The following is a 13,626-nucleotide window of genomic DNA, read 5'->3' on the forward strand; positions in this document are numbered from 1 at the left end:
GGGTCCCTTGGTGTTCACCTGCTGTCAGAGAAAACTTTCCATCTTAAGAAATCCAACCCTCCCTGGGTGTAACCCATTTGATTTCGCTGCTGAAATATATAGTTTTCCATTTGTTCCAGGGATTGGCTCCTACTGATATCTAGCACGATGTAAAAAGCTTAAAAAAAAAAAAGAAAGAAAGAGAAGAAAAAAGTGAAGTCCTGCCTTAGCAATTCTGTCAGCATTCTCCAGAGGAACCTCTAAAATGGCCCACTTTTCAAAGTGATGGAACAACCAATGAGCCATTGAGTGATTCAGCTGGAAATAGAAAGTATCTTTAGGCATTTCCATAAGGTTAAAAGAAAAGAAGAAGCAGCAAGGGGAAGAGAGAAAGATAGGGGTTTTTATGCTTTCCATTAGGGATGGCAAAGGGTTTCACCTGACATGACGACTTCAGTCAGCCATCTCCAAGTAATGTCTGCCCGGAGTGTCCTATGGAGCAGAAGTGTGAGGTTCTATCTGGATGTGCTGTGGCATGTGCCGCAATCAACTAGCAATGTCTGCTTTGTTACATGAGGGGGAATGGTGGTCTGTGTGCTACCATGACCTCACTCCTCCAAAAGGTGCAAATGTTTAAAAGTTCATCTAGAGTTACCCAGTATGCTTCATATACTTGGAAAATTTTTAAAGTATTTTTTAATGCCCAGCATAACCAATGGCATTAAAGAATTACAGTAAATATCAGTATCCTTCCATAACGGGCCACTGTTGGGAAAAAGAAATCAATGGTTCCCTCCGGACAACCTACAAAATCTGTAACGTGATGACATATTGACAGTTCACACCCAAACACCATAAAACTGGCTTCACCCAAATGGATTTCTCTTTAAAAATAAATAGGTGCCCACAATAAGGAAAGAAAACTTCAGAACAATATCCCTGATGAACACAGATGCAAAAATTCTCAATAAAATTCTGACAAATAACATAAAAAAATATTAAAAAGATAGTGCACCGTGATCAAGTGGGGTTCATCCCTGGGATGCAAGGTTCATTCAACATACAGAAGTCAATAAATGTGACTCATCATATAAATAGACTTAAAGACAAGAATCACATGATTATCTCAATAGATGAAGAGAAAATATTTGACAAAATACAGCACCTCTTTATGTTCAAAACACTAGAAAAACTAGGGATAGTAGGAACATACCTTAACATTGTAAAAGCTATCTATGCTAAGTCCAAGGCCAACATCATTCTAAATATAGAAAAACTGAAAGCATTCTCTCTAAAAACTGGAACAAGACAGGGATACCCTCTTTCACCACTTCTATTCAACAGTGTCCTTGAAACTCTAGCCACAGCAATCAAACAGACAAAAGAAATTAAAGGGATACGAAAAGGAAAAGAAGAACTCAAACTATCACTATTTGCCGTCAACATGATTCTATATTTAGAAGATCCAAAAACTTTCACCAGAAAACTTCTAGGACTCATAAATGAATTCAGCAAAGTAGCAGGATATAAAATCAGTACCTGTAAATCAAATGCATTTCTATACATACGTGATGAATCCACTGTGAAAGAAATAGCCTCATTCACAATAGCCTCAAAAAAATTAAAATACTTGGGAATCAATCTAACAAAATAGGTGAAAGACCTCTACAATGAAAACAGAACACTAAAGAAAGAAATTAAAGAAGACCTTAGAAAATGAAAAGATCTCCTATGCTCTTGGACAGGCAGAATTAATATTGTCAAAATGGCTATACTGCCAAAAGTGTTATATAGAGTCAATGCAATTCCTATTAAAACCGCAATGACATTCTTCATGGAATTAGAAACGGCAAGCATGAAATTCATTTGGAAAAATAAGAGACCCAGAATAGCCAAGGCAAGTCTTAGCAAGAAAAGTGAAGCAGGAGGCATCACAATACCAGACCTTAGACTATACTACAGAGCCACAGTAACAAAATCAACATGGTATTGGCACCAAAATAGACATGTAGACCAATGGTACAAAATAGAAGACACAAAGACAAACCCACATAAACAGGGTTATCTCATACTAGACAAAGGCTCCAAAAACATACATTGGAGAAAAGATAGCCTCTTCAACAAATGGTGCTGGGAAAACTGGAAATCCATATGCAACAGAATGAAATTAAACCTCTATCTCTCACTCTGCACAAAACTCAACTCAAAATGGAACAAAGACAGGCTCTCAAACAGAGACCCAGTACCTAACAGAAGAAAAAATAGGCCCAAATCTTCATCATGTTGGCTTAGGACCTGACTTCATTAACAAGACTCCTAAAGTGCAAGAAGTAAAATTAAGAATCAATTAATGGGATAGATTCAAACTAAAAAGCTTCTGATCCGCAAAGGAAACAATCAATAACATGAAGAGAGAGCCTACAGAATGGGAAAAAATCTTTACCACACGCACCTCATATACAGCACTAATCTCCAGGATATATAAAGAACTCAAAAAAAAACACCAAAAAAGTAAATAACCCAATCAATAAATAGTCTAAGGAACTGAACAGACACTTCACAGAATATAATTGATCAACAAACATATAAAAAACTGTTCATCATCTCTTGCAATTGGAGAAATACCAATCAAAGCTACTCTAAGATTTCATCTCACTGCAGTCAGAATTGCAATTATTAAAAATACAAGCAATAGTAAGTGTTGGCAAGGATGTGGGGAAAAAGGTACACTCATACATTGCTGGTAGGACTGCAGACTGGTGCAACCCCTCTGGAAAGTAGTATGGAGATTCCTCAGAAAACCTAGATTGGAACCACCATTTGACCCAGCTATACCACTCCTCAGTTTATACTGAAAAGACTTAAATCAGCATACTACAGTGATGCAGTCACATCAATGTTTATAGCAGCTCAGTTCACAATAGCTAAACTGTGGAACTAACCCAGATGCCCTTCAACAGATGAATGGGTAAAGAAAATGTGGTACATAAACACAATGGAATATTACTCAGCCTTAAAGAAGAATGAAATTATGGCATTTGCAGGTAAACAGATGGAACTAGAGAATATCATGCTGAGTAAAATAAGCCAATCCCAAAAAACCAAAGGCTGAATGTTTTCTCTGATAATCAGATACTGATCCATAATGGGGGGTGGGTAGGGAAGAATGGAGGAACTTTGGATTGTGCAAAGGGGAGTGAGGGGAGGGATGGGGTGGTGGGGATTGGAAGGACAATAGAATGAGACAGACTTATTATCCCATATATATGTATGATTACACTACTGGTGTGACTCAGTACCATGCACAGCTAGAGGAATGAGAAGTTATGCTTTATTTGTGTATAATGTATCAAAATGCATTCTACTGTCATGTATAACCAATTAGAACAAATGTTCTTTAAAAAATTTTAAATCAAAAAATACAAATTACTGAACACTATATCACCATAAAATAATTACAAATAATTCATTCTCCATATCTTACATTTGGACTATGCATATGATTGGTAAATATATATAATATTATATATGTTTGATCAATATATAATACATATATGCCAAAAAATAGCTACTTCAATGATCTTTTTTTAGAACAAATTATATTCCATGATTTTATGTCAAAATGAATCCTATCATTATGTAGAACTAAAAAGAAACAATAAAACAAATAAACAGCTGGTCTTTCCTATTCTCACCCATAGTTTAGAAATCGAGTGCCATAAAATGACTACCCAGCCAAGTCTTTCCATTACCCTGGAATCAAATCAGTGACTTTTGGGTTTTTTTTTTTAATTTTTTCTTTTTAGGTATACATGACATTAGAATGCATTTTGGGATATTACACATACATGGGGTATAGCTTATTCTAATTAGGATCCGATTCTTGTGGTCATACATGATGCAGAGTTACCCCGGTCATTATTCAAATACGAGGATACAAAAGTTACGTCCAATTAATCCTACTGCCCCTCCTATTCCCCTTCCTCCTCCCTTCCCTTCATCCCCTTTGTCTAATCCAATGGACTTTTATTCTTCCTCTCCCCACCCTCCCTTGTGGGTTAGCATACACATATGGGAGAGAACATTTGGCCTTTGGTTTTCTGGGACTGGCTTACCTTCGAAAGATGGCTGGATAAAGAAACTGTGGTAGATATATACAATGGAATATGACTCAGCCATGAAGAATGAAATTACGGCATTTGCCAATAAATGCTTGGAACTGGAGAATATCTTGCTAAGTGAAATAAGCCAATCCCCCAAATCGACAATTTTTTGCTAAGCAGGCAACTCCGAGAGCTTTGTTCAATAAAAGCAGTGTGGCCCCACAGCCTGACTCCGAGGACCGCATCCAGCTCATTAGGCAGTCTGGTGCCTCATTAATCTCAAAAACAATCGTCGTTCCTTCAAGTTCATCCTACTCTACCGTCTGCCCCTTATCACCGTGCAGAGCCTTAGAAAGAGAAATCACCTTTATCGACTGAAAGCAGCAGAGACTGAGGAACAAATGGTATTTTGTTCATTAAACAAAGGTAGAGAGGTAATGAGGCCAGCCACTGCGGACCCGACCACCCTTGTCTTAACTGAAGTCTGTCAACAGGAAAATCCAAAAGCTCCAACTTCCTTCTCTTGGGTCCCTTTCCTGTTCTTTCCCTCCTTGTGTCTTCTTTCCTCTTGCCTCTTTTCTTCTTGCCCTTTGTTTGCCGTTTCCTTCCTTCCTTCCCGCATTCTCTTCTCATCTTGACTGCTTCAACCCCTTCCTTCCTCTTCTTCCTCTCCCCTTTTATCGTATCTTTTCTCTAAAAATGATCGCTAGTCCCCGAGACTTAGAGTTCACACAGTACATGTTAAGAGTCCTTCTCCACGTGGTCACGCTCCTAGCAATGCCCACGCCACGTTCTTAGGGGAGAAGGGATTTTGTTTCTGGTTGGGGGAGGGAGAAGTGGAGAGAGGACCGGGAGTGGACCACCCAGCCCTGCCCCTGGGCATGTGGCATCACCACTGCAGAAACAGTGAAGGAGAAACCCGTTCCCCAGAGTCCTAGAACTTCATCCAACACTCTGTGATAAACTCTGTGGCAGGAGGAAGGCTCGGAAGGAAAATAAATGTCAACCCTATTCCAGCTCATTTTTAAATAGGATTTGGAGGAAATGTTGCCCCATACATGGGTCACGTCTTGTTTCAGTCAGCGTTTTTGCTGCTGTGACTAAAAGAAATGACAAGAACAATTTTAAGGAGGACCAAGAGCTTATTTGGGGGCTCACGGTTTCAGAGGTCTCAGTCCACAGACGGCAGGCTCCATTCCTGGGGGCTTGAGAGGAGGCAGAACATCATGGCAGAAGAGTGTGGTGAAAGGAAGCGACTTACGTGATGATCAGGAAGCAGAGAGACACAAAGTTCAGCTCACCAGATATGTACCCTAGATGCCCCAGATGACCCACCTCCTCCAGTCACACCCTACCCGCTTCAGTTAATCCATATCAGGGGATTAATTCACTAACTGGGTTAAGGCTGTCGTAACCAGATCATTTCACCTCCAAACCTTCTTGCATTATCTCACACATGAACTTTTGGGGGACACCTCACATCCAAACCATAACACATCTACTGTGACCTGACTTTTAGCTCCACGAACTGCTCTCAGAAAACAACCCAGTGGATCGAGACCTATGCAGGCTCATTCTGCCTCAGTAGTAAATCAGTGGTCGGTAAAGGCTGAGAGCCTCAAAGTAGAAAATCCATGCAAGCCCACACCGTATGTCAGTCCCTCTTTCCTGTTTTCCTGCTGAGCCCTCAGTCTCTATAAGCCACATGTGACTTTCCTGAAAGATTCAGGATAAAACCTGAATGTGCATTTAACCTACTACTCAAATATCACCTTTATCAAAGGCTTACCAGATGGTAAGATTTTTCTGTAAATCACCCCTTTTAATTTTTAGAACTCTGACTTCCACTGAGTAGCTGTGGACACTGAGGTCCAGGTATGGCTCCACCCAAGGTCACACAACCAGGACATGCTGTATCCATAACTTGTTCCCCACAGCCAGCTCCAGAGGCCTGGCCCAGTCACTCCATTCCACCGTCTCCCTTTAAAAGCCAGCGCCTGTGTCTGTGTGTGGCTAAGTGAAGCCCTCCTAAGAGGGCTCCGTCCTCTCAGGCCCTACTGACGTTTCACTTTTCCTATGAAGCCTGTTCTAATGCTGACCTGAATGGACAGCTCCCCACGAAGAAGAACGGCTTGGCAAGCATTTATATTTTGTACTCAATCTCCATGTTATGTATATCATGCCGTGTTCCCAAGTAAACCATGAACTGCATGAGAAGCTCCTCCTACGTCAGAGCCACTGGGGAAACCTGCCAATTACAAATGGCCAGCCTCTAACCCTGGCCGAGTGAAATGACTTCTCCTGGGAGGGGACCAGGCATCTGTTTTAATCCATTTCACCACGCTCCTCTGAGGTACATCCAGGTGGATGAACAACTTCACGTTAACACCTTGAATGGACTTAAGCAATCCTCTTCCTAAACTGCAGATGGGGTCTAGTCACTGCCCGTCCCCCTCTACTTCCCATAGTTCCCACTAAAACCAGAGGTCTGGGTGGGCCCTTCTGTCCTCCTGTCTCCAAGACCCAGGACTCACCAGACCTCTGGAGTTTGCAAAGAGCCTGACTCAGGGACAGTACAGTCTTCTGGGGGAGGTAGAAGGCAGGACGCATGCAGACAGCACAAAGTTAAGCTGCTGAATGCTAGATGGAGGGATGTGTAAGATGCTCTCCAAACCCCGAGAAGGAGGTGAGGTTAGACTAAGGGATGAACTGACATGGTGGAGGATAAGACAGGGGGTGGCTGGAATTGATCTGGGAAGAGAGATGGAAGAGCATCTAGGAAAGCAAGGAATAGGACTCATAAAATCCCTGGCTTCTGTTTAAATAACCCCTATCCCACTGTTAGTAGAGAATTAGTTACCGATGATCACACAGCTATACAGCGCCACACTCCGCAGACGCAAAAAAAAAAAAATTCAGTCGAACTCTGCATCTTTTTTTGGCAGTACTGGGGTTTGAACCCAGGGTCTCTCCCACTAAATAAACAGCTGGTCTTTCCTATTCTCACCCATAGTTTAGAAATCAGTGCCATAAAATGACTACCCAGCCAAGTCTTTCCACTACCCTGAAATCAAATCAGTGACTTTTTGGGGCTTTTTAAATTTTTTCCTTTTAGATATACATGACATTAGAATTTTTTTGGCATATTACACATACATGGGGTATAGCTTATTCTAATTAGGATCCGATTCTTGTGGTCATACATGATGCAGAGTTACCCTGGTCATCATTCAAATACGAGGATACAAAAGTTACATCCAATTAATCCTACGGCCCCTCCTATTACCCTTCCTCCTCCCTTCCCTTCATGCCCCAGTCTTATTCTATTATTTTGAGACAGAGTCTCACTAAGTTGCCCAGGTTGGCCTCCAACTTGGGATCCTCCTGCCTCAGCCTCCCACGTTGCTGGGATTACAGGTAGGCACCACTGCTCCCAACTGAATTTTTTTTAAAAAGAAAACAAAATCCAAAGCCATGTGAACTATATGATCCCATTTGTAGGGACAGACAGATGGAAGGGAAAAAACCTGAAGGGAGGGAGACGGAGTAGACACACCGAGCAGACACATCTGGGATCAGAGGCAAGAATACCTCAGGAAATAGTACATGAAATACACTGAAAAGAAAAACAATGTTTTTTTTTTTTTTTTTTTTTTTACTTTTTTTTATTGTAAACAACTGGGATACATGTTGTTTCTCTGTTTGTACATGGAGTCAAAGGCATACCATTTGTGTAATCATAAATCTACATAGAGTAATGTTGTTTGATTCATTCTGTTATTTTTCCCTTCCCCCCACCCCTCCCACCCTTCTCTTCCCTCTATACAGTACTTCCTTCCTCCATTCTTGCCCCCCTCCCTAACCCTAACTCTAACCAACACTAACCCTTCCCTCCCCCCATTATGTATCATCATCCACTTGTTAGCGGTATCATTCGTCCTTTGGCTTTTTGAGATTGGCTTATCTCACTTAGCATGATATTCTCCAATTTCATCCATTTGCCTGCAAATGCCATAATTTTATCATTCTTTATGGCAGAGTAATATTCCATTGTATATATATACCACAGTTTCTTTATCCATTCATCAATTGAGGGACATCTAGGTTGGTTCCACAGTCTGGCTATTGTGAATTGAGCAGCTATGAACATTGATGTGGCTGTATCTCTGTAGTATGCTGATTTTAAGTCCTTTGGGTATAGGCCAAGGAGTGGAATAGCTTGGTCAAATGGTGGTTCCATTCCAAGTTTTCTAAGGAATCTCCACACTGCTTTCCAGAGTGGCTGCGCTAATTTGCAGCCCCACCAGCAATGTATGAGCGTACCTTTCTCCCCACATCCTCGCTAACACCTGTTGTTGCTCATATTCTTGATAATCGCCATTCTAATTGGGGTGAGATGGAATCTTAGGGCAGTTTTCACTTGCATTTCTCTTATTACTAGAGATGTTGAACATTTTTCCATATGTTTGTTGATGGCTTGTAGATCATCTGTGAAATGTCTATTCATTTCCTTAGCCCATTTGTCGATTGGATTATTTGTATTCTTGGTGTAGAGTTTTTTGAGTTCTTTATAGATTCTGGAGATTAGTGCTCTATCTAAAGTATGATTGCCAAAGATATTCTCCCACTCTGTAGGCTCTTTCTTCACATTGCTGATAGTTTCCTTTGCTGAGAGAAAGCTTTTTAGTTTGAATCTATCCCAGTTATTGATTCTTGCTTTTATTTCTTGTGCTATGGGAGTCCTGTTGAGGAAGTCTGGTCCTAAGCCGACATGTTGAAGATCTGGACCTACTTTTTCTTCTATAATCTGCAGGGTCTCTGGTCTGATTCCGAGGTCCTTGATCCATTGTGAGTTTAGTTTGTGCATGGTGAGAGATATGGGTTTAGTTTCATTCTGTTGCATATGGATTTCCAATTCTCCCAGCATCATTTGATGAACAGGCTATCTTTTCTCCATTGCATATTTTTGGCACCTTTGTCTAGTATGAGAAAATTGTATTTATTTTGGTTTGTGTCCCTGTCCTCTATTCTGTACCATTGATCTACCTTTCTATTTTGGTACCAATACCATGCCGTTTTTGTTACTATTGCTTTGTAGTAGAGTTGAAGATCTGGTATTGCAATACCCCCTGTTTCACTCTTCCTGCTAAGGATTGCTTTAGCTATTCTGGGTTTCATATTCTTCCAGATGAATTTCATAATTGCTTGCTCTATTTCTGTAAGGTACCTCATTGGGATTTTAATTGGAATTGCATTGAATCTGTATAGCACTTTAGGTAGTATGGCCATTTTGACAATATTAATTCTGCCTATCCAAGAACATGGAAGATCTTTCCAACTTCTAAGGTGTTCTTTAATTTCTTTCTTTAGTGTTCTGTAGTTCTCATTGTAGAGGTCTTTCACCTCTTTTGTGAGATTGATTCCCAAGTATTTTATTTTTTTCGAGGCTATTGTGAATGGGGTAGTTTTCCTAATTTCTCCTTCTGAACATTCATCACTTATGTATAAAAATGCGTTGGATTTATGAGCATTGATCTTGTAACCTGCTACTTTACTGAATTCACTTATGAGTTCTAAGAGTTTTCTGGTGGAATTTCCAGGTTCCTCTAAATATATAATCATGCCATCAGCGAACAGGGATAGTTTGAGTTCTTCTTTTCCAATTCGTATCCCTTTAATTTCTTTGGTTTGTCTAATTGCTCTGGCTAGAGTCTCAAGAACGATGTTGAATAGAAGTGGTGAAAGAGGGCATCCCTGCCTTGTTCCAGTTTTTATGGGGAATGCTTTCAGTTTTTCACCATTTAGAATGATATTAGCCATGGGCTTAGCGTAGTTGGCCTTTACAATGTTAAGGAATGTTCCCACTATCCCTATTTTTTCTAGTGTTTTGAGCATGAACGGGTGCTGTATTTTATCAAATGCTTTTTCTGCAACTATTGAAATAATCATGTGATTCTTGACTTTAAGTCTATTGATATGGTGAATGACATTTATTGATTTCTGGATGTTGAACCAACCTTGCATCCCTGGGATGAAACCCACTTGATCATGGTGCACTATCTTTTTAATATGTTTTTGTATGCGATTTGCTAAAATTTTGTTGAGAATTTTTGCGTCAATGTTCATTAAGGATATTGGTCTGAAATTTTCTTTCCTTGATGAGTCTCTGTCTGGTTTAGGTATCAGTGTGATATTGGCTTCATAGAATGAGTTTGGGAGGGTTCCCTCCTCTTCTATTTTATGGAATACTTTGAGAAGTATTGGAATGAGCTCTTCTTTAAAGGTTTTGTAGAACTCGGCTGAGAACCCATCTGGTCCCAGACTTTTCTTTGTTGGTAGGTTTTTGATGACTTCTTCTATTTCAGTACTTGAAATTGGTCTATTTAAATTGTGTATGTCCTCCTCGTTCAGTTTAGGCAATTCATATGTCTCTAGAAATCTGCTGATGTCTTCGAAATTTTCTATTTTGTTGGAGTATAGATTTTCAAAATAGCTTCTAATTATGTTTTGTATTTCAATCCTGTCTGTTGTGATATTTCCTTGTTCATTCCAAATTTTAGTGATTTGGGTTTTCTCTCATCTCATCTTTGTTAGTGTGGCTAAAGGTTTATCAATTTTGTTTATTTTTTCGAAGAACCAACTATTTATTTTGTCAATTTTTTGTATTGTTTCTTTTGTTTCAATTTCATTGATTTCAGCTCTGAGTTTAACTATTTCCTGTCTTCTTCTACTTTTGGTGCTGGTCTTTTCTTTTTCTAGGGCTTTGAGCTGTAGTATTAGGTCATTTATTTGTTGAGTTTTACTTCTTTTATTAAATGCACTCCATGAAATAAATTTCCCTCTAAGTACTGCTTTCATAGTGTCCCAGAGATTTTGATATGATGTTTCTTTGTTCTCATTTACCTCTAAGAATTTTTTAATTTACTTCCTAATATCTTCTGTTATCCATTCATCATATAATAGCATATTGTTTAATCTCCAGATGTTGGAATAGTTTCTGTGTTTTACTCTTTCATTTATTTCTAACTTCAATCCATTATGATCTGATAGAATACATGCTAGTGTCTCTATCTTCTTGTATTTGCTAACATTAGCTTTGTGGCATAATATATGGTCTATTTTAGAGAAGGATCCATGTGCTGCTGAGAAGAAAGTGTATTCGCTCTTGGTTGGATGGTATATTCTATAAATGTCCGTTAAGCCTAAATTATTGATTGCGTTATTGAGATCTATGGTTTCTTTGTTCAATTTTTATCTGGAAGATCTGTCCAGTGGTGAGAGAGGCGTGTTAAAATCACCTAGTATTATTGTGTTATGGTCTATTTGGTTTCTGAAATTGAGAAGGATTTGTTTGACATACATGGATGAGCCACTGTTTGGGGCATAGATGTTTATGATTGTTATATCTTGCTGATTTATGCTTCCCTTAAGCAGTATGAAATGACCTTCTTTATCCCTTCTGACTAACTTTGGCTTGAAGTCCACATTTTCTGAAATGAGGATGGATACTCCATGTGCATGGTGTTTTTCCCCATCCTTTCACCCTTAGTCTATGGGTATCTTTTTCTATGAGGTGAGTCTCTTGTAGGCAACATATTGCTGGATCTTTCTTTTTAATCCAATCTGCCAGTCTATGTCTTTTGATTGATGAATTCAGGCCATTAACATTCAGGTATATTATCGAGATATGATTTGGTTTCCCGGTCATTTGGTTCATTTTTTAAATTTTATTTATTTATTTATTTATTTATTTATTTATTTATTTATTTATTTGACACTACTTGGTTCCTCCTTTATTTGACAATTCCTTTAGGATAATTCCTCCCTTTGCTGATTTGCTTCTTTGTTTTTCATCTCTTCCTTGTGGAATATTTTGCTGAGAATGTTCTGTAGTGCGGGCTTTCTTTTTGTAAATTCTTTTAGCTTTTGTTTATCATGGAAGGATTTTATTTCATCGTCAAATTTGAAGGTAAGTTTTGCTGGGTATAAGATTCTTGGTTGGCATCCATTTTCTTTCGGGGCTTGAAAAATGTTGTTCCAGGCCCTTCTAGCTTTTAGGGTCTGGATTGAAAAGTCTGCTGATATCCGTATTGGTTTCCCCCTGAATGTAATTTGGTTCTTTTCTCTCACAGCCTCTTAAATTCTGTCTTTATTTTGTATGTTAGGTATTTTCATTATAATGTGCCTTGGTGTGGGTCTGTTGTAATTTTGTGTATTTGGAGTCCTATAAGCCTCTTGAACTTGATTTTCCATTTCATTCTTCAGATTTGGGAAATTTTCTGATATTATTTCATTGAATAGATTGTTCATTCCTTTGGTTTGTTTCTCTAAGCCTTCCTCAATCCCAATAATTCTTAAATTTGGCCTTTTCATGATATCTCATAGTTCTTGTAGATTCTGTTCATGATTTCTTACCATCTTCTCTGTTTGTTCAACTTTGTTTTCAAGGTTAAATATTTTGTCTTCAATGTCTGAGGTTCTGTCTTCCAGGTGTTCTATCCTACTGGATATGCTTTCTATGGAGTTCTTAATTTGGTTTATTGTTTCCTTCATGTCAAGGATTTCTGTTTGTTTTTTTTTTTTTCAATATCTCTCTTTATTGAAATGGTCTTTTGCTTCCTGTATTTGCTCTTTTAACTGTCGATTGGTGCGATCATTCAATGCCTGCATTTGCTCTTTCATCTCATCATTCAGTGCGTGCATTTGCTCTTTCATCTCATCGTTTGCTTCCCTGATCATTTTAATTATGTACATTCTGAAGTCCCTTTCTGACATTTCTTCTGCCATGCTGTCATTGGGTTTTATTGATGTAATATCTAGATTTGTTTGTGGCATTTTCTTCCCTTGTTTTCTCATATTGTTCAGGTATAAGTGGACCGCTGAGATATTGCAGATTTCCTCTATTGACTTATAATGTCTCTGAAGATTTCTATATATATCCCCTCTTAGCCTTCAGTAGGCTGAAGTCTTGGAGGAAGTTGATAATGCGGTGCTCCACAAGGAAGCTGCCTCTCTAGGAGTGGTGGCCTTCAGGTGGGGTATATTCCCTGCTAGTGGGCAGAGGTGCCTCCACTTGTTGACCAATGGTCATCCAAAGGGGACCTAGGCTGCAGGCTGAGGCAAGGCCTATTTGGGCCTGTGTCTCTGGTTTTACCGTCCTTGTGGGGAAACCTCACCCAGCAGGGAAGACTCACCCGGTGGGGAGGTCTCGCTGGTCAGTTCCCTCCTAGAGGTTCCCCTCAATTTACAGCTACCGCCTGGGCTGGGCTGCCTTCCTCTGCAAAGTTCCCAGGGGCCCGGCCCTACCTCCTGGGCCTGGGAGCCTCACCCTTCGCAGATGAATCTCCTTAGGCTGCCCCTCCTCAGAGAATCCGCCCGCAGTCCTGGAACCTTCGTTTTGCCCCTAAGTGTGTCTCTGTGTGGCTCTTCCACCAAGAAGCCTCCTAGATCCTGGGACCCTGCTCTGCACCTAATCGCCTGGCTATGCGGCCCCTCCTCTGAGCAGCCACCTGGGGCCCAGTACAATCGCTCTGAGTCCCAGAGA

Source organism: Sciurus vulgaris, assembly GCF_902686455.1.
Source record: "Sciurus vulgaris genome assembly, chromosome: 19".
In the NCBI taxonomy this organism is placed as follows: domain Eukaryota; kingdom Metazoa; phylum Chordata; class Mammalia; order Rodentia; family Sciuridae; genus Sciurus; species Sciurus vulgaris.